Source organism: Cryptomeria japonica, unplaced genomic scaffold (genome assembly GCF_030272615.1).
Source record: "Cryptomeria japonica unplaced genomic scaffold, Sugi_1.0 HiC_scaffold_258, whole genome shotgun sequence".
NCBI lineage: Eukaryota > Viridiplantae > Streptophyta > Pinopsida > Cupressales > Cupressaceae > Cryptomeria > Cryptomeria japonica.
The window spans coordinates 65,001-90,882 of record NW_026729080.1 but is presented as its reverse complement, the minus strand read 5'-3'; the positions used below and the strand labels follow the sequence as shown (position 1 = coordinate 90,882).

Here is a 25,882-nt window from a genome sequence, read left to right as displayed (position 1 = left end):
TGCTGGCGCTCAACGAAAATCCGAGCGCTACCACCGTTCGAGCGCCAGCATTGGTCGAGTTAGAGGGGCACGGGGGAGAATGCTCCAGTCAACACCTCCCCTATATAAGTTATTTGTCCGATTCTCGCACAACCGTAGTCTGCCTCGTCGAATCAAACAACGGTCCCAGATTCCGACTTCCGTTCCGTAGAGACCCAAAAGCTAGATGGAGGCTCGCAAGAAAGAGAGTCGGCGCATAGCAATCGGGTTTCTCGAACGTTTAGGGACCGAGCTCACTTGCGGATAGGGCAAAATCCGCCAAGCAACCCAAAAGCTAGACGGGGGCTCGAATCGAATCGCCTAGGCGGCCACAACAACGACGTGTTGGATCGACTACCAGTGCCAAACCATTCAGCAAGACTAGTCTGTGTCGAGGCCGGATAGAGATTCTCAGAGAGCGCCCGTATAGCATTTAGGAGACCTGCCGCGTCCCTCACACTCGACAAATGGTGGTGCACGTTTATAAATCCGAGCGATCCCAACCCTTTCAAGCACCAACATCGGTCGAGATAGAGGGGCACGGAGGGGGCTGCGTGAGACAACACAGTCCCCTATATAAGTTATTTGTCCGATTCTCACACATCCGAAGAATGGTCATCAAATCGGACAACAGCCCAAACTTCCGACTTCCGTCCCAGAAAGCCCAAGAGCTATCTAAAACGTTCATGGCCGGAACTCGATCGCGGCTATACCAGTCCGCCAAGCAACCCAAAAGCTAGACTGGAGCTCTAGTCGAATCACCTCTGTGGCCATTGCAAGGACGTGTTGGAGCGACTACCATTGCCGAACCATTCCGCAGGTCGAGTCCATACCAAGGCCGCATAGAGATTCACGATGAGCTCCTGCATAGCAATCAGGAGACTTGCCGTGTCCATCACAATCGATAAATCCTGGTGCAAGATTTTTGCATCCGAGCGCTCCAACCAGTCGAGCACCAGCATCAATCGACATAAACGGGCACGGGGGGAGGATGCTCGAGAACACTACCTCCCCTATATAAGTTATTTGTCCGATTCTCAAGCAGCCGAAGTCTGGTCATCGAATCGGGTCAAAGACCACAACTTCCGACTTTACCCACAATGCAAGTCATCGAATCGAACATCGGCCCCCGAGTCGGACTCCATGCGTATGTCAGGTCATCGGACCCAAATTCCGCCTTCCTGCGCATGGCGGGCCATCAATATCAACTCGGTCATCGGACCCAAACTCCGCCTTTCTGCGCATGGCACGCCTTCAAATCGGTCATCGGACCCAAATTCCGCCTTCCTGTGCATGGCGGGCCATCAACATCAACTCGGTCATCGGACCCAAATTCCGCCTTTCTGCGCATGGCACGCCATCAACTCGGTCATCGGACCCAAATTCCGCCTTCCTGCGCATGGCAGGTCATCGGACACAAATTCAGACCTCGCCAATATGCCTACGTATCGAATCGGTCATCGGACCCAACTTCCGACTTCATCCATACTGTAGGGTCTTTGAGGTTGGCGCGGTGCGCTCAACCCGGGGAGTCGACCCATCGAAGCATACACCTCCCCTATATAAGCTATTTGTCCGATTCCCACACCTGTGTAGTTTGCACCTCTGACCAGGACATCGACCCCAACTTCCGAACTCGACTGCAACGACGGCACCAGCGCCTTGGTGCGCACCTTGCGACGCACAGTCCCAACATTCGCCTTCCTGCACATGGCAGGTCATCGGACCCAAATTCCGACCTCGCGAGTATGCCTACATATCGAATCGGTCATCGGACACAACTTCCGACTTCATCCATACCGTAGGGTCTTTGAGGTTGGCGCGGTGCGCTCAACCCGGGGAGTCGACCCAACGAAGCATACACCTCCCCTATATAAGCTATTTGTCCGATTCCCACACCTGTGTAGTTTGCACCTCCGATCAGGACATCGACCCCAACTTCCGAACTCGCCTGCAACGACCGAACCAGCGCCTTGGTGCGCACCTTGCAACGCACAGTGCCAACATTCGCCTTCCTGCACATGGCAGGTCATCGGACCCAAATTCCGACCTCGCGAGTATGCCTACATATCGAATCGGTCATCGGACCCAACTTCCGACTTCATCCATACCGTAGGGTCTTTGAGGTTGGCGCGGTGCGCTCAACCCGGGGAGTCGACCCAACGAAGCATACACCTCCCCTATATAAGCTATTTGTCCGATTCCCACACCTGTGTAGCTTGCACCTCCGATCAGGACATCGACCCCAACTTCCGAACTCGACTAAAAAGACCGCACCAGCACCTTGGTGTGCACCTTGCAACGCACAGTGCCAACATTCGCCTTCCTGCACATGGCAGGTCATCGGACCCAAATTCCGACCTCATGAGCATACCTACTAATCGAATCGGTCATCGGACCCAACTTCCGACTTCATCCATACCGTAGGGTCTTTGAGGTTGGCGCGGTGCGCTCAACCTGGGGAGTCGACCCATCGAAGCATACACCTCCCCTATATAAGCTATTTGTCCGATTCCGACACCTGTGTAGTTTGCACCTCCGCTCAGGACATCGACCCCAACTTCCGAACTCGCCTGCAACGACCGAACCAGCGCCTTGGTGCGCACCAAAAGTGCGCACTTTTGGAGGGCACTTTTGTGCGCTCCAAAGGTGCGCACTTTTGGAGGGCACTTTTGTGCGCTCCAAAGGTGCGCACTTTTGGAGGGCACTTTTTGGAGGGCACTTTTCTGCGCTCCAAAGGTGCGCACTTTTGGAGGGCACTTTTTGGAGGGCACTTTTCTGCGCTCCAAAGGTGCGCACTTTTGGAGGGCACTTTTTGGAGGGCACTTTTCTGCGCTCCAAAGGTGCGCACTTTTGGAGGGCACTTTTTGGAGGGCACTTTTCTGCGCTCCAAAGGTGCGCACTTTTGGAGGGCACTTTTTGGAGGGCACTTTTCTGCGCTCCAAAGGTGCGCACTTTTGGAGGGCACTTTTGTGCACTCCAAAGGTGCACACTTTTGGAGGGCACTTTTTGGAGGGCACTTTTCTGCACTCCAAAGGTGCGCACTTTTGGAGGGCACTTTTTGGAGGGCACTTTTGTGCGCTCCAAAGGTGCGCACTTTTGGAGGGCACTTTTTGGAGGGCACTTTTGTGCGCTCCAAAGGTGCGCACTTTTGGAGGGCACTTTTGTGCACTCCAAAGGTGCGCACTTTTGGAGGGCACTTTTCCTGCGCTCCAAAGGTGCACACCTAGGTGAGCACCTTCGACCACACCTTGTAGCACACCAAACTCTGACTTTCGACTTCATCCGCAATGCAGGGTCTTTGAGGTTGGCGCAATGCGCACAACCAGGGGAGTCGACCCATCAAACCCAACACCTCCCCTATATAAGCTATTTGTCTGATTCTCATACATGCGTAGCCTGCAGGAGCAATTAGGACATCGACCCCAACTTTCGGCTTCTAAACGAAAACAAGGTCTTTGAGGTTGGTGTAATGCGAACAACTAGGGGAGTCAACCCATCAAACCCAACACCTCCCCTATATAAGCTATTTGTCTGATTCTCATACATGTGTAGTCTACAGGAGCAATTAGGACATCGACCCCAACTTTTGACTTCTTAACGAAAACAAGGTCTTTGAGGTTGACGTAATGCGCACAACCAGGGGAGTCGACCCATCAAACCCAACACCTCCCCTATATAAGCTATTTGTCCGATTCTCATACATGTGTAGCCTACAGGAGCCATTAGGACATTGACCCCAACTTTTGACTTCTTAACGAAAACAAGGTCTTTGAGGTTGGCGTAATGCGCACAACCAAGGGAGTTGACCCATCAAACCCAACACCTCCCCTATATAAGCTATTTGTCTGATTCTCATACATGTGTAGCCTGCAACAACGATTAGGACATCCACCCCAACTTCTGAATTCGTCTGCGTTGACCGCACCAAAGGTGCACGCCTTGGTGCTCACCAAAATCCGACTTCCGACTTCTTCTGCTATGCGGGGTCTTTGAGGTTGGCGCAGTGCGCACAACCAGGGGAGTCAACCCACCGAATGCAACACCTCCCCTATATAAGCTATTTGTCTGATTCTCATACATGCGTAGACTGCAGCAATGATTAGGACATCCACCCCAACTTTTGACTTCTTAAACAAGACAGGGTCTTTGAAGTTGGTGCAGTGCACACAACCAGGGGAGTCGACCCATCAAACGCAACACCTCCCCTATATAAAGCTATTTGTCCGATTCTCATACGTGTAGTCTGCAGCAGCGATTAGGACATCGACCCCAACTTCCGAATTCGTTTGCATTGACCGCACCAAAGGTGCACGCCTTGGTGTGCACCTTGGAGTGCACTTTGGTGCTCACCTCGGTGCACACTTTGGTGTGCACCTCGGTGTGCACCAAAGGTGCGCACCTTGGAGCGCACCAAAGGTGTACACTTTGGAGCGCACCACATAGGGTCTTTGAGAGGTTGGCGCAGTGCGCACACCAAGGTGGGTGTTGAGGTGCGTGCCGAGGTGGGTGGGTGCTAGGGTGCGCTCCATGGTGGGTGCCAGGGTGGGTGCGTGCTAGGGTGGATTCCAAAGAGGGTCATAGGGTGGGTGCCAAGGTGGGTTGGTGATATAGTGGGTTCAAAGGTGGGTACTAGGGTGGGTTCCAAGGTGGGTCACAAGTTGGGTGCCAGGATGCGTGGGTGTTAGGTTGGGTGCCAAGGTGGGCTCCTGCGTGGGTGGGTGCTAGGGTGGGTTTCAAGGTGGACGCGAGGGCGGGTGCCAAGGTGGGTAACAAGTTGGGTGTTAGGATGGGTGAGTGCTAGAGTGGGTGCCAAGGTGGGTGGGTGCTAAGGTGGATGCCAAGGTGGTTCACAGGGTGGGTGGGTTCTAGGGTGAGTTCCAAGGTGGGTCACAGGTTTAGTGCTAGGGTGCGTGTCAAGGCGGGTGTCGAGGTGCCTGGGTGCTAGGGTGTGGATGCCAATGTGGGTCATAGGGTGGGTACTAGGGTGGGCTGCAATGTGGGTGCCAAGGTGGGTAACATGCTCGGTTGGTTCTAAATTGGGTGTCAGGGTGGGTGTGCACCCACCTTGCCCGAGGTGGGTGCCAAGGTGCCAGTGTGGGTGGGTGCTAAGGTGGATGCCAAGGTGGGTGAGAAGGTGGGTGATAGGTTGAGTGGTAGGATGGGTGGGTGCCAAGATGGGTCACAGGGTGGGTGCAAGGGTGGGTAGGTGCTAGGGTTGGTGTCAGGGTGGGTGGGTGCTAGGTTGGGTTCCAAGGTGGGTGCGAGGGTGAGTGTCAAGGTGGGTCACAGGTTAGGTGCTAGGATGGGTGAGTGCTAGGGTGCAAAGGTGCCAGGGTGGGTGCTAGGATGGGTCGATGCTAGGGTGAGTGGCAAGGTGGGTCCACAAGTGTCAAGGTGGGTGCCGAGGTGGGTGCCAACTTGGGTTCCAAGGTGGGTGCCAAGTGGGCGACTGCTATGGTGGATGCCAAGGTGGGTCACGGGGTGGGTGCCAAGTTGCTAGGTTGTGTTCCAAGGTGGGTGCCAACGTGGCTGCTAGGGTGCGTGGGTTAAAGGGTGTGTCACAACGTGGGTGCCAGGATGGGTGCGCACCCACACTGGCCAAGACGGGTGCAAGGTTGGGTTCCAAGCCCGGTCACAGGCTGGGTGCTAGGATGGGTGGGTGCCAAGGTGGGCACCAGGGTGGGTGCACCCACCCTGGCCAAGGTGGGTCACGGGGTGGGTCCTAGGGTGGGTAACAGGGTGGGTACTAAGGTGCGTGCCAAGGTGGGTCATGGGGTGGGTGCCAAGGTGGGCACCAGGGTGGGTGTGCACCAACCCTAGCCAGGGTAGGTCACGGGGTGGTTGTCGGGGTGGGCGTCAAGGAGCCAAGGTGGGTGGCAAGTAGCCAAGTTGCGTGCCAAGGTGGGTGTCGGGGTGGGTGCCAAGGATCCAAGGTGGGTGCCAAGGAACCAAGGTGGGTGTCTGGGTGGGTGCCGAGGTGGGAGCCAGGGTGGGTCCCAAGGTGAGTGCAAAGGTGGGTGCCAGGGTCAAGGTGAGTGCCAATGTGGGTTCCAAGGTGCCAGGGTCAGGGTGAGTGCCAATGTGGGTTCAAAGGTGCTAAGTTGGGTGCGAGGTTGGGTGCGAGGGTGGGTGGGTGCCAAGGTGTGCTAGGTGGAAGCCCGGGTGGGTCGGCATCCCATGGGTGTCGAGTTGGGTGCCTGATGGGTGCTTCTTGTCAAGTTTTAGTCGTCGGGACTCATTTCGAGCCTTAGAGGTCGTTTCTTGTCCGGTTGCCCTGTCTTCGACCTGGGAACCCAATTTTGGTCCTCGGGTCCCATTTTTTTTTGTCTCGCATCCCACTTTTGGCCTGTGGCCTTTTCGGGGTCGATTCTCGTTTTGGGCATCAGAGCATGTTTCTTCTCCTAAAACCCAATATTTGTTTATTAAGTCTCGGAACACATTTTTGTTCTCGTGGACCCATCATGGGTCTTGGAACGCATTTGTGGTCCTTGGGTCCCATTTTGCATCCCGAAACTTGTGTTTTGGTGCTTGATCCCTATTTTGGGTGCCCACCTTGCACCAAGTGCGCACCCGGGGCAAACCGAGCGCCTTGGTGCACCGGGGCAAGATCGAGCGTGCACCCGAGGCGCCCCGAACATGCACCAAGGTGCACTCGGCCCACATGTGAGCGCAGGTCGTTGCGCCCGAGGTGGTGTGTGGGCACCGCGTTGCAGACGGGACACTGCACGCACACGACGCCCCGTCCAGGTGCACGCACGTAGGCCGGGCCGGGTGCACACCCGACGCCCTAGCAAGGTGCGCGCACCCGGGCAGGGCTCACACTTGGCGAACGGGGCGCACTTCGCGAGGGAGGGTGTGCACCTCGACGGGGGTGGGTGGCCGGGGTGGATTCGCACGTGGGTCGCGGTTTGCTAAGTACACACTGCGACAAGCTCATAACGGGTGCGATCATACCAGCGTTAGTGCACCGGATCCCATCAGAACTCCGCAGTTAAGCGCGCTTGGGCCGGAGTAGTACTAGGATGGGTGACCTCCCGGGAAGTCCCGGTGTTGCACCCTTTCTTAGTTTTTCGCCGGGCGTCGCAATGCTATTTGAATAAACCTTTTGCCCGTTTGCGTTCTCGTCGGGGCCGGGCCGGGCCGGGGTGCGCTGCCCGCACTACCGCGCGCGCGGGGGCGACACCGAGCGCGCACCCGAGGCGCCCCGAGCACACAGGCCACGGTGCAACCCGGGCGTTGTGCGCGCACCCCGGTGCGCCCGAGGTGCTGCGCGCGCACCCAGGTGAAATCGGTGTGCACCTCGGCCAGTGCGCGCTCGGTCGAGTCGCGCACGTTGGCCAAGGTGCACGGTGATGTTTCTTACTCTAAGGTTCCGCACCAGACGCCCGGGACAGGTGAGCGAAGCTGGGCGGGGCCGGGTGCGCGGCCGGGGCAGGTGCACGCAGCTGGAGAGAGCTTTGGAGCACACCAGAGGTGCGCACCTTGGAGCACACTTCGGAGCGCACCAATGATGCGCTCCATTCAAAAGTTTCCTGAAAAGGCAAAAAAAGTTGAGATTATAGAATTTCCCACTTGAGAGATTGTAAAAAAAAAAAATTTAAAATGAAGGAAACGCGGGTGCCAAGGTGTGCGCGCCCGGGTGCGCAGCCCAGCCAAGGTGTGCGCACCAAGGCGCCCACCCTGGCGAAGGTGCACGCAAGGTGCGCACCCGAGGCAAACCGGACAATTAACCCAACTTTCGACTTCGCGCGCACCTGCGCACCTTGGAGCGCACTTCGGAGCGCTCCTTGTTGCGCACCAATCTTGGGCACCTCGGAGTGCACCATGGCGCCCACCAAGGTGCGCACCCGGGGCAAACCGAGCTCCGACTTCGTGCGCACCTTGGAGCGCACGAAAGGTGCGCACCATGGCGCCCACCAAGGTGCGCAGCCCAGCCAAGGCGTGCGCATCAAGGTGCGCACCCTGGCGAAGGTGCGCACCCGGGGCAAACCGAGCTCCGACTTCGTGCGCACCTTGGAGCGCACAAAGGGTGCGCAACCCAGCCAAGGTGTGCGCACCCCGGGCAAACCGAGCTCCGAATCGTGCGCACCTTGGAGCACACTTCGGAGCCCTCCTTGGTGCGCACCGATGTTGCGCACCTCGGAGCGCACCCGGGGAAAACAATGCAATTAACCCGACTTTCGACTTCGTGGGCACCTCGGAGCGCTCTCGGGTTCGCACCTCGGAGCACACCGAGGTGCGCACCTTTGATGCGCTGCCTTCACCAATTTCCAGAAAAGGCAAGAAAACATTGAGAAGGTGTGCGCACCGAGGTGCCCACCCTGGCGAAGGTGCACGCGAGGTGCGCACCCGGGGCAAACCGGGCTCCGACTTCGTGCACGCCATGCTGCGCACCTTGGAGGGCCATGGTGCGCACCTTGGAGCACACTTCGGAGCGCTCAATGGTGCCCAACCCAGCCAAGGTGCCCACCGCGGCGAAGGTGCACGCGAGGTGCGCACCCGGGGCAAACCGGGCTCCGACTTCGTGCACGCCGCACCTTGGAGCACACTTCGGAGCGCTCCTTGGTGCGCACCAGGGCGCGCAACCCAGCCGAGGTGCCCACCCCGGCGAAGGTGCACGCGGGGTGCGCACCCGAGGCAAACCGGGCTCCGACTTCGTGCACGCCATGGTGCCCACCGCGGCGAAGGTGCACGCGAGGTGCGCACCCGGGGCAAACCGGGCTCCGACTTCGTGCACGCCGCACCTTGGAGCACACTTCGGAGCGCTCCTTGGTGCGCACCAGGGCGCGCAACCCAGCCGAGGTGCCCACCCCGGCGAAGGTGCACGCGAGGTGCGCACCCGGGGCAAACCGGGCTCCGACTTCGTGCACGCCATGGTGCCCACCGCGGCGAAGGTGCACGCGAGGTGCGCACCCGGGGCAAACCGGGCTCCGACTTCGTGCACGCCGCACCTTGGAGCACACTTCGGAGCGCTCCTTGGTGCGCACCATGGTGCCCACCAGGGCGCGCAACCCCGCCGAAGGTGCACGCGAGGTGCACACCCGGGGCAAACCGGGCTCCGACTTCGTGCACGCCGCACCTTGGAGCACACTTCGGAGCGCTCCTTGGTGCGCACCAGGGCGCGCAACCCCGCCGAAGGTGCACGCGAGGTGCGCACCCGGGGCAAACCGGGCTCCGACTTCGTGCACGCCATGGTGCGCACCAGGGTGCCCACCGCGGCGAAGGTGCGCACCCGGGGCAAACCGGGCTCCGACTTCGTGCACGCCGCACCTTGGAGCACACTTCGGAGCGCTCCTTGGTGCGCACCAGGGCGCGCAACCCAGCCGAGGTGCCCACCCCGGCGAAGGTGCACGCGAGGTGCGCACCCGGGGCAAACCGGGCTCCGACTTCGTGCACGCCATGGTGCCCACCGCGGCGAAGGTGCGCACCCGGGGCAAACCGGGCTAGGACTTCGTGCACGCCGCACCTTGGAGCACACTTCGGAGCGCTCCTTGGTGCGCACCATGGTGCCCACCAGGCCGCGCAACCCAGCCAAGGTGTGCGCACCAAGGTGCACGCGAGGTGCGCACCCGGGGCAAACCGGGGTCCGGCTTCGTGCACGCCGCACCTTGGAGCACACATCGGGGCGCTCCCGGGTTCGCACCGGCGTTGCGCACCGTGGTGGGCACCTCGGAGCGCACCGTGGTGGGCACCTCGGAGCACACCAAGGTGGGCAGCGAGGTGCGCACCTTTGATGCGATGCCTTCACTAATTTCCATAAAAGGCAAAAGAAAACGAGATTTTAAAATTTCCGTTTTGAAAGATAGTGAGAAAAAGGGAATGCTGGTGCCATCTTGAGCCCGCCCTGGTGCGCAGCCCAGCCAAGGTGTGCGCACCAAGGTGCCCACCCTGGCGAAGGTGCGCGCCCGGGCAATTAACCCAACTTCCAACTTCGCGCGCGCCAGGGTGGGAGCGCACCCAACAACCGGGCCTGGGAAGAGCCAATGCGAGAAACCCCACCAAACGCTCTGACAAAAAAAGAGGGGGCGCTCCAGTAACCCCGCTTCGGAGCGCACCCTGGGCAAACCCAGCCAGGGTGCCCACCCCGGCCAAGGTGCAGGCGAGGTGCGCACCCGGGGCAAACCGGGCTCCGACAACGTGCACGCCGCACCTTGGAGCACACTTCGTAGCGCTCCCGGGTGCGCACCTCAGAGCACACCAAGGTGGGCAGCGAGGTGCGCACCTTTGATGCGCTGCCTTCACTAATTTCCAGAAAAGGCAAAAAAAAGAGGAGATTTTAAAATTTCCGTTTTGAAAGATAGTGAAAAAAACGGAACGCGGGTGCCATCTTGAGCCCGCCCGGGTGCACAGCCCAGGTAAGGTGCCCACCCTGGCAAAGGTGCGCACCCGGGCAATTAACCCTACTTCCGACTTCGTGCGCGCCAGGGTGGCAACCGGGCCTGGGAAGAGCCAATGCGAGAAACCCCACCAAACGCTCCGACAAAAAAAGAGGCGGCGCTCCAATAACCCCGCTTCGGAGCGCAGCCGGGGCAAACCCAGCCAAGGTGCCCACCCCGACGAAGGTGCACGCGAGGTGCGCACCCGGGGCAAACCGGGCTCCGACAACGTGCACGCAGCACCTTGGAGCACACTTCGAAGCACTCCCGGGTGCCCACCGGCGTTGCGCACCGTGGTGGGCAGCGAGGTGCGCACCTTTGATGCGCTGCCTTCACTAATTTCCAGAAAAGGCAAAAAAAAATGAGATTTTAAAATTTCCGTTTTGAAAGATAGTGAAAAAAACGGAACGCGGGTGCCATCTTGAGCCCGCCCTGGTGCGCAGCCCAGGCAAGGCATGCGCACCAAGGTGCCCACCCGCGGTGCACACCCGGGGCAAACCGGGCTCCGACTTCGTGCAGGCCGCACCTTGGAGCACACTTCGGAGCGCTCCTTGGTGCGCACCATGGTGCCCACCAGGGCGCACCCGGGGCAAACCGGGCTCCGACTTCGTGCACGCCGCACCTTGGAGCACACATCGGAGCGCTCCCAGGTTCGCACCAGCGTTGCGCACCTTTGATGCGCTGCCTTCACTAATTTCCAGAAAAGGCAAAAAAAAACGATATTTTAAAATTTCCGTTCTGAAAGATAGTGAAAAAAACGGAACGCGGGTGCCATCTTGAGCCCTTCCTGGTGCGCAGCCCAGGCAAGTTGTGCGCACCAAGGTGCCCACCCTGGCGGAGGTGCGCGCCCGGGGCAAACCGGGCTCCGACTTCGTGCACTGCATGGTGCCCACCAAGGCGCGCAACCCAGCCAAGGTGCCCACCGCAGCGAAGGTGCACGCGAGGTGCGCACCCGAGGTGCACACCCGGGGCAAACCGAGCTCCGACTTCGTGCACGCCGCACCTTGGAGCACACTTCAGAGCGCTCCTTGGTGCGCACCAGGGCGCGCAACCCAGCCAAGGTGCTCACCCCGGCGAAGGTGCACGCGAGGTGCGCACCCGGGGCAAGCCGGGCTCGGACTTCGTGCACGCCGCACCTTGGAGCACACATCGGAGCGCTCCCGGGTTCGCACCAGCATTGCGCACCTTTGATGCGCTGCCTTCACTAATTTCCAGAAAAGGCAAAAAAAAAAAAAAAACGAGATTTTAAAATTTCCGTTTTGAAAGATAGTGAAAAAAACGGAACGCGGGTGCCATCTTGAGCCCGCCCTGGTGTGCAGCCCAGGCAAGTTGTGCGCACCAAGGCACCCACCCTGGCCAAGGTGGGTCACGGGGTGGGTCCTAGGGTGGGTAACGGGGTGGGTACTAAGGTGCGTGCCAAGGTGGGTCATGGGGTGGGTGCCAAGGTGGGCACCAGGGTGGGTGTGCACCAACCCTAGCCAGGGTAGGTCACGGGGTGGTTGTCGGGGTGGGCGTCAAGGAGCCAAGGTGGGTGGCAAGTAGCCAAGTTGCGTGCCAAGGTGGGTGTCGGGGTGGGTGCCAAGGATCCAAGGTGGGTGCCAAGGAACCAAGGTGGGTGTCTGGGTGGGTGCCGAGGTGGGAGCCAGGGTGGGTCCCAAGGTGAGTGCAAAGGTGGGTGCCAGGGTCAAGGTGAGTGCCAATGTGGGTTCCAAGGTGCCAGGGTCAGGGTGAGTGCCAATGTGGGTTCAAAGGTGCTAAGTTGGGTGCGAGGTTGGGTGCGAGGGTGGGTGGGTGCCAAGGTGTGCTAGGTGGAAGCCCGGGTGGGTCGGCATCCCATGGGTGTCGAGTTGGGTGCCTGATGGGTGCTTCTTGTCAAGTTTTAGTCGTCGGGACTCATTTCGAGCCTTAGAGGTCGTTTCTTGTCCGGTTGCCCTGTCTTCGACCTGGGAACCCAATTTTGGTCCTCGGGTCCCATTTTTTTTTGTCTCGCATCCCACTTTTGGCCTGTGGCCTTTTCGGGGTCGATTCTCGTTTTGGGCATCAGAGCATGTTTCTTCTCCTAAAACCCAATATTTGTTTATTAAGTCTCGGAACACATTTTTGTTCTCGTGGACCCATCATGGGTCTTGGAACGCATTTGTGGTCCTTGGGTCCCATTTTGCATCCCGAAACTTGTGTTTTGGTGCTTGATCCCTATTTTGGGTGCCCACCTTGCACCAAGTGCGCACCCGGGGCAAACCGAGCGCCTTGGTGCACCGGGGCAAGATCGAGCGTGCACCCGAGGCGCCCCGAACATGCACCAAGGTGCACTCGGCCCACATGTGAGCGCAGGTCGTTGCGCCCGAGGTGGTGTGTGGGCACCGCGTTGCAGACGGGACACTGCACGCACACGACGCCCCGTCCAGGTGCACGCACGTAGGCCGGGCCGGGTGCACACCCGACGCCCTAGCAAGGTGCGCGCACCCGGGCAGGGCTCACACTTGGCGAACGGGGCGCACTTCGCGAGGGAGGGTGTGCACCTCGACGGGGGTGGGTGGCCGGGGTGGATTCGCACGTGGGTCGCGGTTTGCTAAGTACACACTGCGACAAGCTCATAACGGGTGCGATCATACCAGCGTTAGTGCACCGGATCCCATCAGAACTCCGCAGTTAAGCGCGCTTGGGCCGGAGTAGTACTGGGATGGGTGACCTCCCGGGAAGTCCCGGTGTTGCACCCTTTCTTAGTTTTTCGCCGGGCGTCGCAATGCTATTTGAATAAACCTTTTGCCCGTTTGCGTTCTCGTCGGGGCCGGGCCGGGCCGGGGTGCGCTGCCCGCACTACCGCGCGCGCGGGGGCGACACCGAGCGCGCACCCGAGGCGCCCCGAGCACACAGGCCACGGTGCAACCCGGGCGTTGTGCGCGCACCCCGGTGCGCCCGAGGTGCTGCGCGCGCACCCAGGTGAAATCGGTGTGCACCTCGGCCAGTGCGCGCTCGGTCGAGTCGCGCACGTTGGCCAAGGTGCACGGTGATGTTTCTTAATCTAATGTTCCGCACCAGACGCCCGGGACAGGTGAGCGAAGCTGGGCGGGGCCGGGTGCGCGGCCGGGGCAGGTGCACGCAGCTGGAGAGAGCTTTGGAGCACACCAGAGGTGCGCACCTTGGAGCACACTTCGGAGCGCACCAATGATGCGCTCCATTCAAAAGTTTCCTGAAAAGGCAAAAAAAGTTGAGATTATAGAATTTCCCACTTGAGAGATTGTAAAAAAAAAAAATTTAAAATGAAGGAAACGCGGGTGCCAAGGTGTGCGCGCCCGGGTGCGCAGCCCAGCCAAGGTGTGCGCACCAAGGCGCCCACCCTGGCGAAGGTGCACGCAAGGTGCGCACCCGAGGCAAACCGGACAATTAACCCAACTTTCGACTTCGCGCGCACCTGCGCACCTTGGAGCGCACTTCGGAGCGCTCCTTGGTGCGCACCAATCTTGGGCACCTCGGAGTGCACCATGGCGCCCACCAAGGTGCGCACCCGGGGCAAACCGAGCTCCGACTTCGTGCGCACCTTGGAGCGCACGAAAGGTGCGCACCATGGCGCCCACCAAGGTGCGCAGCCCAGCCAAGGCGTGCGCATCAAGGTGCGCACCCTGGCGAAGGTGCGCACCCGGGGCAAACCGAGCTCCGACTTCGTGCGCACCTTGGAGCGCACAAAGGGTGCGCAACCCAGCCAAGGTGTGCGCACCCCGGGCAAACCGAGCTCCGAATCGTGCGCACCTTGGAGCACACTTCGGAGCCCTCCTTGGTGCGCACCGATGTTGCGCACCTCGGAGCGCACCCGGGGAAAACAATGCAATTAACCCGACTTTCGACTTCGTGGGCACCTCGGAGCGCTCTCGGGTTCGCACCTCGGAGCACACCGAGGTGCGCACCTTTGATGCGCTGCCTTCACCAATTTCCAGAAAAGGCAAGAAAACATTGAGAAGGTGTGCGCACCGAGGTGCCCACCCTGGCGAAGGTGCACGCGAGGTGCGCACCCGGGGCAAACCGGGCTCCGACTTCGTGCACGCCATGCTGCGCACCTTGGAGGGCCATGGTGCGCACCTTGGAGCACACTTCGGAGCGCTCAATGGTGCCCAACCCAGCCAAGGTGCCCACCGCGGCGAAGGTGCACGCGAGGTGCGCACCCGGGGCAAACCGGGCTCCGACTTCGTGCACGCCGCACCTTGGAGCACACTTCGGAGCGCTCCTTGGTGCGCACCAGGGCGCGCAACCCAGCCGAGGTGCCCACCCCGGCGAAGGTGCACGCGGGGTGCGCACCCGGGGCAAACCGGGCTCCGACTTCGTGCACGCCATGGTGCCCACCGCGGCGAAGGTGCACGCGAGGTGCGCACCCGGGGCAAACCGGGCTCCGACTTCGTGCACGCCGCACCTTGGAGCACACTTCGGAGCGCTCCTTGGTGCGCACCAGGGCGCGCAACCCAGCCGAGGTGCCCACCCCGGCGAAGGTGCACGCGAGGTGCGCACCCGGGGCAAACCGGGCTCCGACTTCGTGCACGCCATGGTGCCCACCGCGGCGAAGGTGCACGCGAGGTGCGCACCCGGGGCAAACCGGGCTCCGACTTCGTGCACGCCGCACCTTGGAGCACACTTCGGAGCGCTCCTTGGTGCGCACCATGGTGCCCACCAGGGCGCGCAACCCCGCCGAAGGTGCACGCGAGGTGCGCACCCGGGGCAAACCGGGCTCCGACTTCGTGCACGCCGCACCTTGGAGCACACTTCGGAGCGCTCCTTGGTGCGCACCAGGGCGCGCAACCCCGCCGAAGGTGCACGCGAGGTGCGCACCCGGGGCAAACCGGGCTCCGACTTCGTGCACGCCATGGTGCGCACCAGGGTGCCCACCGCGGCGAAGGTGCGCACCCGGGGCAAACCGGGCTCCGACTTCGTGCACGCCGCACCTTGGAGCACACTTCGGAGCGCTCCTTGGTGCGCACCAGGGCGCGCAACCCAGCCGAGGTGCCCACCCCGGCGAAGGTGCACGCGAGGTGCGCACCCGGGGCAAACCGGGCTCCGACTTCGTGCACGCCATGGTGCCCACCGCGGCGAAGGTGCGCACCCGGGGCAAACCGGGCTAGGACTTCGTGCACGCCGCACCTTGGAGCACACTTTGGAGCGCTCCTTGGTGCGCACCATGGTGCCCACCAGGCCGCGCAACCCAGCCAAGGTGTGCGCACCAAGGTGCACGCGAGGTGCGCACCCGGGGCAAACCGGGGTCCGGCTTCGTGCACGCCGCACCTTGGAGCACACATCGGGGCGCTCCCGGGTTCGCACCGGCGTTGCGCACCGTGGTGGGCACCTCGGAGCGCACCGTGGTGGGCACCTCGGAGCACACCAAGGTGGGCAGCGAGGTGCGCACCTTTGATGCGATGCCTTCACTAATTTCCATAAAAGGCAAAAAAAAACGAGATTTTAAAATTTCCGTTTTGAAAGATAGTGAGAAAAAGGGAATGCTGGTGCCATCTTGAGCCCGCCCTGGTGCGCAGCCCAGCCAAGGTGTGCGCACCAAGGTGCCCACCCTGGCGAAGGTGCGCGCCCGGGCAATTAACCCAACTTCCAACTTCGCGCGCGCCAGGGTGGGAGCGCACCCAACAACCGGGCCTGGGAAGAGCCAATGCGAGAAACCCCACCAAACGCTCTGACAAAAAAAGAGGGGGCGCTCCAGTAACCCCGCTTCGGAGCGCACCCTGGGCAAACCCAGCCAGGGTGCCCACCCCGGCCAAGGTGCAGGCGAGGTGCGCACCCGGGGCAAACCGGGCTCCGACAACGTGCACGCCGCACCTTGGAGCACACTTCGTAGCGCTCCCGGGTGCGCACCTCAGAGCACACCAAGGTGGGCAGCGAGGTGCGCACCTTTGATGCGCTGCCTTCACTAATTTCCAGAAAAGGCAAAAAAAAGAGGAGATTTTAAAATTTCCGTTTTGAAAGATAGTGAAAAAAACGGAACGCGGGTGCCATCTTGAGCCCGCCCTGGTGCACAGCCCAGGTAAGGTGCCCACCCTGGCAAAGGTGCGCACCCGGGCAATTAACCCTACTTCCGACTTCGTGCGCGCCAGGGTGGCAACCGGGCCTGGGAAGAGCCAATGCGAGAAACCCCACCAAACGCTCCGACAAAAAAAGAGGCGGCGCTCCAATAACCCCGCTTCGGAGCGCAGCCGGGGCAAACCCAGCCAAGGTGCCCACCCCGACGAAGGTGCACGCGAGGTGCGCACCCGGGGCAAACCGGGCTCCGACAACGTGCACGCAGCACCTTGGAGCACACTTCGAAGCACTCCCGGGTGCCCACCGGCGTTGCGCACCGTGGTGGGCAGCGAGGTGCGCACCTTTGATGCGCTGCCTTCACTAATTTCCAGAAAAGGCAAAAAAAAATGAGATTTTAAAATTTCCGTTTTGAAAGATAGTGAAAAAAACGGAACGCGGGTGCCATCTTGAGCCCGCCCTGGTGCGCAGCCCAGGCAAGGCATGCGCACCAAGGTGCCCACCCGCGGTGCACGCCCGGGGCAAACCGGGCTCCGACTTCGTGCAGGCCGCACCTTGGAGCACACTTCGGAGCGCTCCTTGGTGCGCACCATGGTGCCCACCAGGGCGCACCCGGGGCAAACCGGGCTCCGACTTCGTGCACGCCGCACCTTGGAGCACACATCGGAGCGCTCCCAGGTTCGCACCAGCGTTGCGCACCTTTGATGCGCTGCCTTCACTAATTTCCAGAAAAGGCAAAAAAAAACGATATTTTAAAATTTCCGTTCTGAAAGATAGTGAAAAAAACGGAACGCGGGTGCCATCTTGAGCCCTTCCTGGTGCGCAGCCCAGGCAAGTTGTGCGCACCAAGGTGCCCACCCTGGCGGAGGTGCGCGCCCGGGGCAAACCGGGCTCCGACTTCGTGCACTGCATGGTGCCCACCAAGGCGCGCAACCCAGCCAAGGTGCCCACCGCAGCGAAGGTGCACGCGAGGTGCGCACCCGAGGTGCACACCCGGGGCAAACCGAGCTCCGACTTCGTGCACGCCGCACCTTGGAGCACACTTCAGAGCGCTCCTTGGTGCGCACCAGGGCGCGCAACCCAGCCAAGGTGCTCACCCCGGCGAAGGTGCACGCGAGGTGCGCACCCGGGGCAAGCCGGGCTCGGACTTCGTGCACGCCGCACCTTGGAGCACACATCGGAGCGCTCCCGGGTTCGCACCAGCATTGCGCACCTTTGATGCGCTGCCTTCACTAATTTCCAGAAAAGGCAAAAAAAAAAAAAAAACGAGATTTTAAAATTTCCGTTTTGAAAGATAGTGAAAAAAACGGAACGCGGGTGCCATCTTGAGCCCGCCCTGGTGTGCAGCCCAGGCAAGTTGTGCGCACCAAGGCACCCACCCTGGCCAAGGTGGGTCACGGGGTGGGTCCTAGGGTGGGTAACGGGGTGGGTACTAAGGTGCGTGCCAAGGTGGGTCATGGGGTGGGTGCCAAGGTGGGCACCAGGGTGGGTGTGCACCAACCCTAGCCAGGGTAGGTCACGGGGTGGTTGTCGGGGTGGGCGTCAAGGAGCCAAGGTGGGTGGCAAGTAGCCAAGTTGCGTGCCAAGGTGGGTGTCGGGGTGGGTGCCAAGGATCCAAGGTGGGTGCCAAGGAACCAAGGTGGGTGTCTGGGTGGGTGCCGAGGTGGGAGCCAGGGTGGGTCCCAAGGTGAGTGCAAAGGTGGGTGCCAGGGTCAAGGTGAGTGCCAATGTGGGTTCCAAGGTGCCAGGGTCAGGGTGAGTGCCAATGTGGGTTCAAAGGTGCTAAGTTGGGTGCGAGGTTGGGTGCGAGGGTGGGTGGGTGCCAAGGTGTGCTAGGTGGAAGCCCGGGTGGGTCGGCATCCCATGGGTGTCGAGTTGGGTGCCTGATGGGTGCTTCTTGTCAAGTTTTAGTCGTCGGGACTCATTTCGAGCCTTAGAGGTCGTTTCTTGTCCGGTTGCCCTGTCTTCGACCTGGGAACCCAATTTTGGTCCTCGGGTCCCATTTTTTTTTGTCTCGCATCCCACTTTTGGCCTGTGGCCTTTTCGGGGTCGATTCTCGTTTTGGGCATCAGAGCATGTTTCTTCTCCTAAAACCCAATATTTGTTTATTAAGTCTCGGAACACATTTTTGTTCTCGTGGACCCATCATGGGTCTTGGAACGCATTTGTGGTCCTTGGGTCCCATTTTGCATCCCGAAACTTGTGTTTTGGTGCTTGATCCCTATTTTGGGTGCCCACCTTGCACCAAGTGCGCACCCGGGGCAAACCGAGCGCCTTGGTGCACCGGGGCAAGATCGAGCGTGCACCCGAGGCGCCCCGAACATGCACCAAGGTGCACTCGGCCCACATGTGAGCGCAGGTCGTTGCGCCCGAGGTGGTGTGTGGGCACCGCGTTGCAGACGGGACACTGCACGCACACGACGCCCCGTCCAGGTGCACGCACGTAGGCCGGGCCGGGTGCACACCCGATGCCCTAGCAAGGTGCGCGCACCCGGGCAGGGCTCACACTTGGCGAACGGGGCGCACTTCGCGAGGGAGGGTGTGCACCTCGACGGGGGTGGGTGGCCGGGGTGGATTCGCACGTGGGTCGCGGTTTGCTAAGTACACACTGCGACAAGCTCATAACGGGTGCGATCATACCAGCGTTAGTGCACCGGATCCCATCAGAACTCCGCAGTTAAGCGCGCTTGGGCCGGAGTAGTACTGGGATGGGTGACCTCCCGGGAAGTCCCGGTGTTGCACCCTTTCTTAGTTTTTCGCCGGGCGTCGCAATGCTATTTGAATAAACCTTTTGCCCGTTTGCGTTCTCGTCGGGGCCGGGCCGGGCCGGGGTGCGCTGCCCGCACTACCGCGCGCGCGGGGGCGACACCGAGCGCGCACCCGAGGCGCCCCGAGCACACAGGCCACGGTGCAACCCGGGCGTTGTGCGCGCACCCCGGTGCGCCCGAGGTGCTGCGCGCGCACCCAGGTGAAATCGGTGTGCACCTCGGCCAGTGCGCGCTCGGTCGAGTCGCGCACGTTGGCCAAGGTGCACGGTGATGTTTCTTACTCTAAGGTTCCGCACCAGACGCCCGGGACAGGTGAGCGAAGCTGGGCGGGGCCGGGTGCGCGGCCGGGGCAGGTGCACGCAGCTGGAGAGAGCTTTGGAGCACACCAGAGGTGCGCACCTTGGAGCACACTTCGGAGCGCACCAATGATGCGCTCCATTCAAAAGTTTCCTGAAAAGGCAAAAAAAGTTGAGATTATAGAATTTCCCACTTGAGAGATTGTAAAAAAAAAAAATTTAAAATGAAGGAAACGCGGGTGCCAAGGTGTGCGCGCCCGGGTGCGCAGCCCAGCCAAGGTGTGCGCACCAAGGCGCCCACCCTGGCGAAGGTGCACGCAAGGTGCGCACCCGAGGCAAACCGGACAATTAACCCAACTTTCGACTTCGCGCGCACCTGCGCACCTTGGAGCGCACTTCGGAGCGCTCCTTGGTGCGCACCAATCTTGGGCACCTCGGAGTGCACCATGGCGCCCACCAAGGTGCGCACCCGGGGCAAACCGAGCTCCGACTTCGTGCGCACCTTGGAGCGCACGAAAGGTGCGCACCATGGCGCCCACCAAGGTGCGCAGCCCAGCCAAGGCGTGCGCATCAAGGTGCGCACCCTGGCGAAGGTGCGCACCCGGGGCAAACCGAGCTCCGACTTCGTGCGCACCTTGGAGCGCACAAAGGGTGCGCAACCCAGCCAAGGTGTGCGCACCCCGGGCAAACCGAGCTCCGAATCGTGCGCACCTTGGAGCACACTTCGGAGCCCTCCTTGGTGCGCACCGATGTTGCGCACCTCGGAGCGCACCCGGGGAAAACAATGCAATTAACCCGACTTTCGACTTCGTGGGCACCTCGGAGCGCTCTCGGGTTCGCACCTCGGAGCACACCGAGGTGCGCACCTTTGATGCGCTGCCTTCACCAATTTCCAGAAAAGGCAAGAAAACATTGAGAAGGTGTGCGCACCGAGGTGCCCACCCTGGCGAAGGTGCACGCGAGGTGCGCACCCGGGGCAAACCGGGCTCCGACTTCGTGCACGCCATGCTGCGCACCTTGGAGGGCCATGGTGCGCACCTTGGAGCACACTTCGGAGCGCTCAATGGTGCCCAACCCAGCCAAGGTGCCCACCGCGGCGAAGGTGCACGCGAGGTGCGCACCCGGGGCAAACCGGGCTCCGACTTCGTGCACGCCGCACCTTGGAGCACACTTCGGAGCGCTCCTTGGTGCGCACCAGGGCGCGCAACCCAGCCGAGGTGCCCACCCCGGCGAAGGTGCACGCGGGGTGCGCACCCGGGGCAAACCGGGCTCCGACTTCGTGCACGCCATGGTGCCCACCGCGGCGAAGGTGCACGCGAGGTGCGCACCCGGGGCAAACCGGGCTCCGACTTCGTGCACGCCGCACCTTGGAGCACACTTCGGAGCGCTCCTTGGTGCGCACCAGGGCGCGCAACCCAGCCGAGGTGCCCACCCCGGCGAAGGTGCACGCGAGGTGCGCACCCGGGGCAAACCGGGCTCCGACTTCGTGCACGCCATGGTGCCCACCGCGGCGAAGGTGCACGCGAGGTGCGCACCCGGGGCAAACCGGGCTCCGACTTCGTGCACGCCGCACCTTGGAGCACACTTCGGAGCGCTCCTTGGTGCGCACCATGGTGCCCACCAGGGCGCGCAACCCCGCCGAAGGTGCACGCGAGGTGCGCACCCGGGGCAAACCGGGCTCCGACTTCGTGCACGCCGCACCTTGGAGCACACTTCGGAGCGCTCCTTGGTGCGCACCAGGGCGCGCAACCCCGCCGAAGGTGCACGCGAGGTGCGCACCCGGGGCAAACCGGGCTCCGACTTCGTGCACGCCATGGTGCGCACCAGGGTGCCCACCGCGGCGAAGGTGCGCACCCGGGGCAAACCGGGCTCCGACTTCGTGCACGCCGCACCTTGGAGCACACTTCGGAGCGCTCCTTGGTGCGCACCAGGGCGCGCAACCCAGCCGAGGTGCCCACCCCGGCGAAGGTGCACGCGAGGTGCGCACCCGGGGCAAACCGGGCTCCGACTTCGTGCACGCCATGGTGCCCACCGCGGCGAAGGTGCGCACCCGGGGCAAACCGGGCTAGGACTTCGTGCACGCCGCACCTTGGAGCACACTTTGGAGCGCTCCTTGGTGCGCACCATGGTGCCCACCAGGCCGCGCAACCCAGCCAAGGTGTGCGCACCAAGGTGCACGCGAGGTGCGCACCCGGGGCAAACCGGGGTCCGGCTTCGTGCACGCCGCACCTTGGAGCACACATCGGGGCGCTCCCGGGTTCGCACCGGCGTTGCGCACCGTGGTGGGCACCTCGGAGCGCACCGTGGTGGGCACCTCGGAGCACACCAAGGTGGGCAGCGAGGTGCGCACCTTTGATGCGATGCCTTCACTAATTTCCATAAAAGGCAAAAAAAAACGAGATTTTAAAATTTCCGTTTTGAAAGATAGTGAGAAAAAGGGAATGCTGGTGCCATCTTGAGCCCGCCCTGGTGCGCAGCCCAGCCAAGGTGTGCGCACCAAGGTGCCCACCCTGGCGAAGGTGCGCGCCCGGGCAATTAACCCAACTTCCAACTTCGCGCGCGCCAGGGTGGGAGCGCACCCAACAACCGGGCCTGGGAAGAGCCAATGCGAGAAACCCCACCAAACGCTCTGACAAAAAAAGAGGGGGCGCTCCAGTAACCCCGCTTCGGAGCGCACCCTGGGCAAACCCAGCCAGGGTGCCCACCCCGGCCAAGGTGCAGGCGAGGTGCGCACCCGGGGCAAACCGGGCTCCGACAACGTGCACGCCGCACCTTGGAGCACACTTCGTAGCGCTCCCGGGTGCGCACCTCAGAGCACACCAAGGTGGGCAGCGAGGTGCGCACCTTTGATGCGCTGCCTTCACTAATTTCCAGAAAAGGCAAAAAAAAGAGGAGATTTTAAAATTTCCGTTTTGAAAGATAGTGAAAAAAACGGAACGCGGGTGCCATCTTGAGCCCGCCCTGGTGCACAGCCCAGGTAAGGTGCCCACCCTGGCAAAGGTGCGCACCCGGGCAATTAACCCTACTTCCGACTTCGTGCGCGCCAGGGTGGCAACCGGGCCTGGGAAGAGCCAATGCGAGAAACCCCACCAAACGCTCCGACAAAAAAAGAGGCGGCGCTCCAATAACCCCGCTTCGGAGCGCAGCCGGGGCAAACCCAGCCAAGGTGCCCACCCCGACGAAGGTGCACGCGAGGTGCGCACCCGGGGCAAACCGGGCTCCGACAACGTGCACGCAGCACCTTGGAGCACACTTCGAAGCACTCCCGGGTGCCCACCGGCGTTGCGCACCGTGGTGGGCAGCGAGGTGCGCACCTTTGATGCGCTGCCTTCACTAATTTCCAGAAAAGGCAAAAAAAAATGAGATTTTAAAATTTCCGTTTTGAAAGATAGTGAAAAAAACGGAACGCGGGTGCCATCTTGAGCCCGCCCTGGTGCGCAGCCCAGGCAAGGCATGCGCACCAAGGTGCCCACCCGCGGTGCACGCCCGGGGCAAACCGGGCTCCGACTTCGTGCAGGGCGCACCTTGGAGCACACTTCGGAGCGCTCCTTGGTGCGCACCATGGTGCCCACCAGGGCGCACCCGGGGCAAACCGGGCTCCGACTTCGTGCACGCCGCACCTTGGAGCACACATCGGAGCGCTCCCAGGTTCGCACCAGCGTTGCGCACCTTTGATGCGCTGCCTTCACTAATTTCCAGAAAAGGCAAAAAAAAACGATATTTTAAAATTTCCGTTCTGAAAGATAGTGAAAAAAACGGAACGCGGGTGCCATCTTGAGCCCTTCCTGGTGCGCAGCCCAGGCAAGTTGTGCGCACCAAGGTGCCCACCCTGGCGGAGGTGCGCGCCCGGGGCAAACCGGGCTCCGACTTCGTGCACTGCATGGTGCCCACCAAGGCGCGCAACCCAGCCAAGGTGCCCACCGCAGCGAAGGTGCACGCGAGGTGCGCACCCGAGGTGCACACCCGGGGCAAACCGAGCTCCGACTTCGTGCACGCCGCACCTTGGAGCACACTTCAGAGCGCTCCTTGGTGCGCACCAGGGCGCGCAACCCAGCCAAGGTGCTCACCCCGGCGAAGGTGCACGCGAGGTGCGCACCCGGGGCAAGCCGGGCTCGGACTTCGTGCACGCCGCACCTTGGAGCACACATCGGAGCGCTCCCGGGTTCGCACCAGCATTGCGCACCTTTGATGCGCTGCCTTCACTAATTTCCAGAAAAGGCAAAAAAAAAAAAAAAATGAGATTTTAAAATTTCCGTTTTGAAAGATAGTGAAAAAAACGGAACGCGGGTGCCATCTTGAGCCCGCCCTGGTGTGCAGCCCAGGCAAGTTGTGCGCACCAAGGCACCCACCCTGGCCAAGGTGGGTCACGGGGTGGGTCCTAGGGTGGGTAACGGGGTGGGTACTAAGGTGCGTGCCAAGGTGGGTCATGGGGTGGGTGCCAAGGTGGGCACCAGGGTGGGTGTGCACCAACCCTAGCCAGGGTAGGTCACGGGGTGGTTGTCGGGGTGGGCGTCAAGGAGCCAAGGTGGGTGGCAAGTAGCCAAGTTGCGTGCCAAGGTGGGTGTCGGGGTGGGTGCCAAGGATCCAAGGTGGGTGCCAAGGAACCAAGGTGGGTGTCTGGGTGGGTGCCGAGGTGGGAGCCAGGGTGGGTCCCAAGGTGAGTGCAAAGGTGGGTGCCAGGGTCAAGGTGAGTGCCAATGTGGGTTCCAAGGTGCCAGGGTCAGGGTGAGTGCCAATGTGGGTTCAAAGGTGCTAAGTTGGGTGCGAGGTTGGGTGCGAGGGTGGGTGGGTGCCAAGGTGTGCTAGGTGGAAGCCCGGGTGGGTCGGCATCCCATGGGTGTCGAGCTGGGTGCCTGATGGGTGCTTCTTGTCAAGTTTTAGTCGTCGGGACTCATTTCGAGCCTTAGAGGTCGTTTCTTGTCCGGTTGCCCTGTCTTCGACCTGGGAACCCAATTTTGGTCCTCGGGTCCCATTTTTTTTTGTCTCGCATCCCACTTTTGGCCTGTGGCCTTTTCGGGGTCGATTCTCGTTTTGGGCATCAGAGCATGTTTCTTCTCCTAAAACCCAATATTTGTTTATTAAGTCTCGGAACACATTTTTGTTCTCGTGGACCCATCATGGGTCTTGGAACGCATTTGTGGTCCTTGGGTCCCATTTTGCATCCCGAAACTTGTGTTTTGGTGCTTGATCCCTATTTTGGGTGCCCACCTTGCACCAAGTGCGCACCCGGGGCAAACCGAGCGCCTTGGTGCACCGGGGCAAGATCGAGCGTGCACCCGAGGCGCCCCGAACATGCACCAAGGTGCACTCGGCCCACATGTGAGCGCAGGTCGTTGCGCCCGAGGTGGTGTGTGGGCACCGCGTTGCAGACGGGACACTGCACGCACACGACGCCCCGTCCAGGTGCACGCACGTAGGCCGGGCCGGGTGCACACCCGACGCCCTAGCAAGGTGCGCGCACCCGGGCAGGGCTCACACTTGGCGAACGGGGCGCACTTCGCGAGGGAGGGTGTGCACCTCGACGGGGGTGGGTGGCCGGGGTGGATTCGCACGTGGGTCGCGGTTTGCTAAGTACACACTGCGACAAGCTCATAACGGGTGCGATCATACCAGCGTTAGTGCACCGGATCCCATCAGAACTCCGCAGTTAAGCGCGCTTGGGCCGGAGTAGTACTGGGATGGGTGACCTCCCGGGAAGTCCCGGTGTTGCACCCTTTTTTAGTTTTTCGCCGGGCGTCGCAATGCTATTTGAATAAACCTTTTGCCCGTTTGCGTTCTCGTCGGGGCCGGGCCGGGCCGGGGTGCGCTGCCCGCACTACCGCGCGCGCGGGGGCGACACCGAGCGCGCACCCGAGGCGCCCCGAGCACACAGGCCACGGTGCAACCCGGGCGTTGTGCGCGCACCCCGGTGCGCCCGAGGTGCTGCGCGCGCACCCAGGTGAAATCGGTGTGCACCTCGGCCAGTGCGCGCTCGGTCGAGTCGCGCACGTTGGCCAAGGTGCACGGTGATGTTTCTTACTCTAAGGTTCCGCACCAGACGCCCGGGACAGGTGAGCGAAGCTGGGCGGGGCCGGGTGCGCGGCCGGGGCAGGTGCACGCAGCTAGAGAGAGCTTTGGAGCACACCAGAGGTGCGCACCTTGGAGCACACTTCGGAGCGCACCAATGATGCGCTCCATTCAAAAGTTTCCTGAAAAGGCAAAAAAAGTTGAGATTATAGAATTTCCCACTTGAGAGATTGTAAAAAAAAAAAATTTAAAATGAAGGAAACGCGGGTGCCAAGGTGTGCGCGCCCGGGTGCGCAGCCCAGCCAAGGTGTGCGCACCAAGGCGCCCACCCTGGCGAAGGTGCACGCAAGGTGCGCACCCGAGGCAAACCGGACAATTAACCCAACTTTCGACTTCGCGCGCACCTGCG

The 25,882-nt window shown here is 61.5% G+C and overlaps 4 non-coding genes across 4 annotated transcripts; all 4 read left to right on the top strand.

The window, feature by feature from the left end:
* The first annotated feature begins 6,961 nt into the window (after window positions 1–6,961).
* Window positions 6,962–7,080, top strand: LOC131869688 (5S ribosomal RNA). Its single transcript, XR_009368066.1, has one exon. It is a non-coding gene; the product is annotated as a 5S ribosomal RNA (ribosomal RNA).
* A 5,915-nt stretch (window positions 7,081–12,995) lies between these two features.
* Window positions 12,996–13,114, top strand: LOC131869682 (5S ribosomal RNA). Its single transcript, XR_009368060.1, has one exon. It is a non-coding gene; the product is annotated as a 5S ribosomal RNA (ribosomal RNA).
* A 5,915-nt stretch (window positions 13,115–19,029) lies between these two features.
* On the top strand, window positions 19,030–19,148 carry LOC131869681 (5S ribosomal RNA). The gene has a single exon (XR_009368059.1). It is a non-coding gene; the product is annotated as a 5S ribosomal RNA (ribosomal RNA).
* Window positions 19,149–25,063: 5,915 nt separating this feature from the next.
* LOC131869680 (5S ribosomal RNA) lies at window positions 25,064–25,182 on the top strand. The gene has a single exon (XR_009368058.1). It is a non-coding gene; the product is annotated as a 5S ribosomal RNA (ribosomal RNA).
* Window positions 25,183–25,882: the final 700 nt, after the last annotated feature.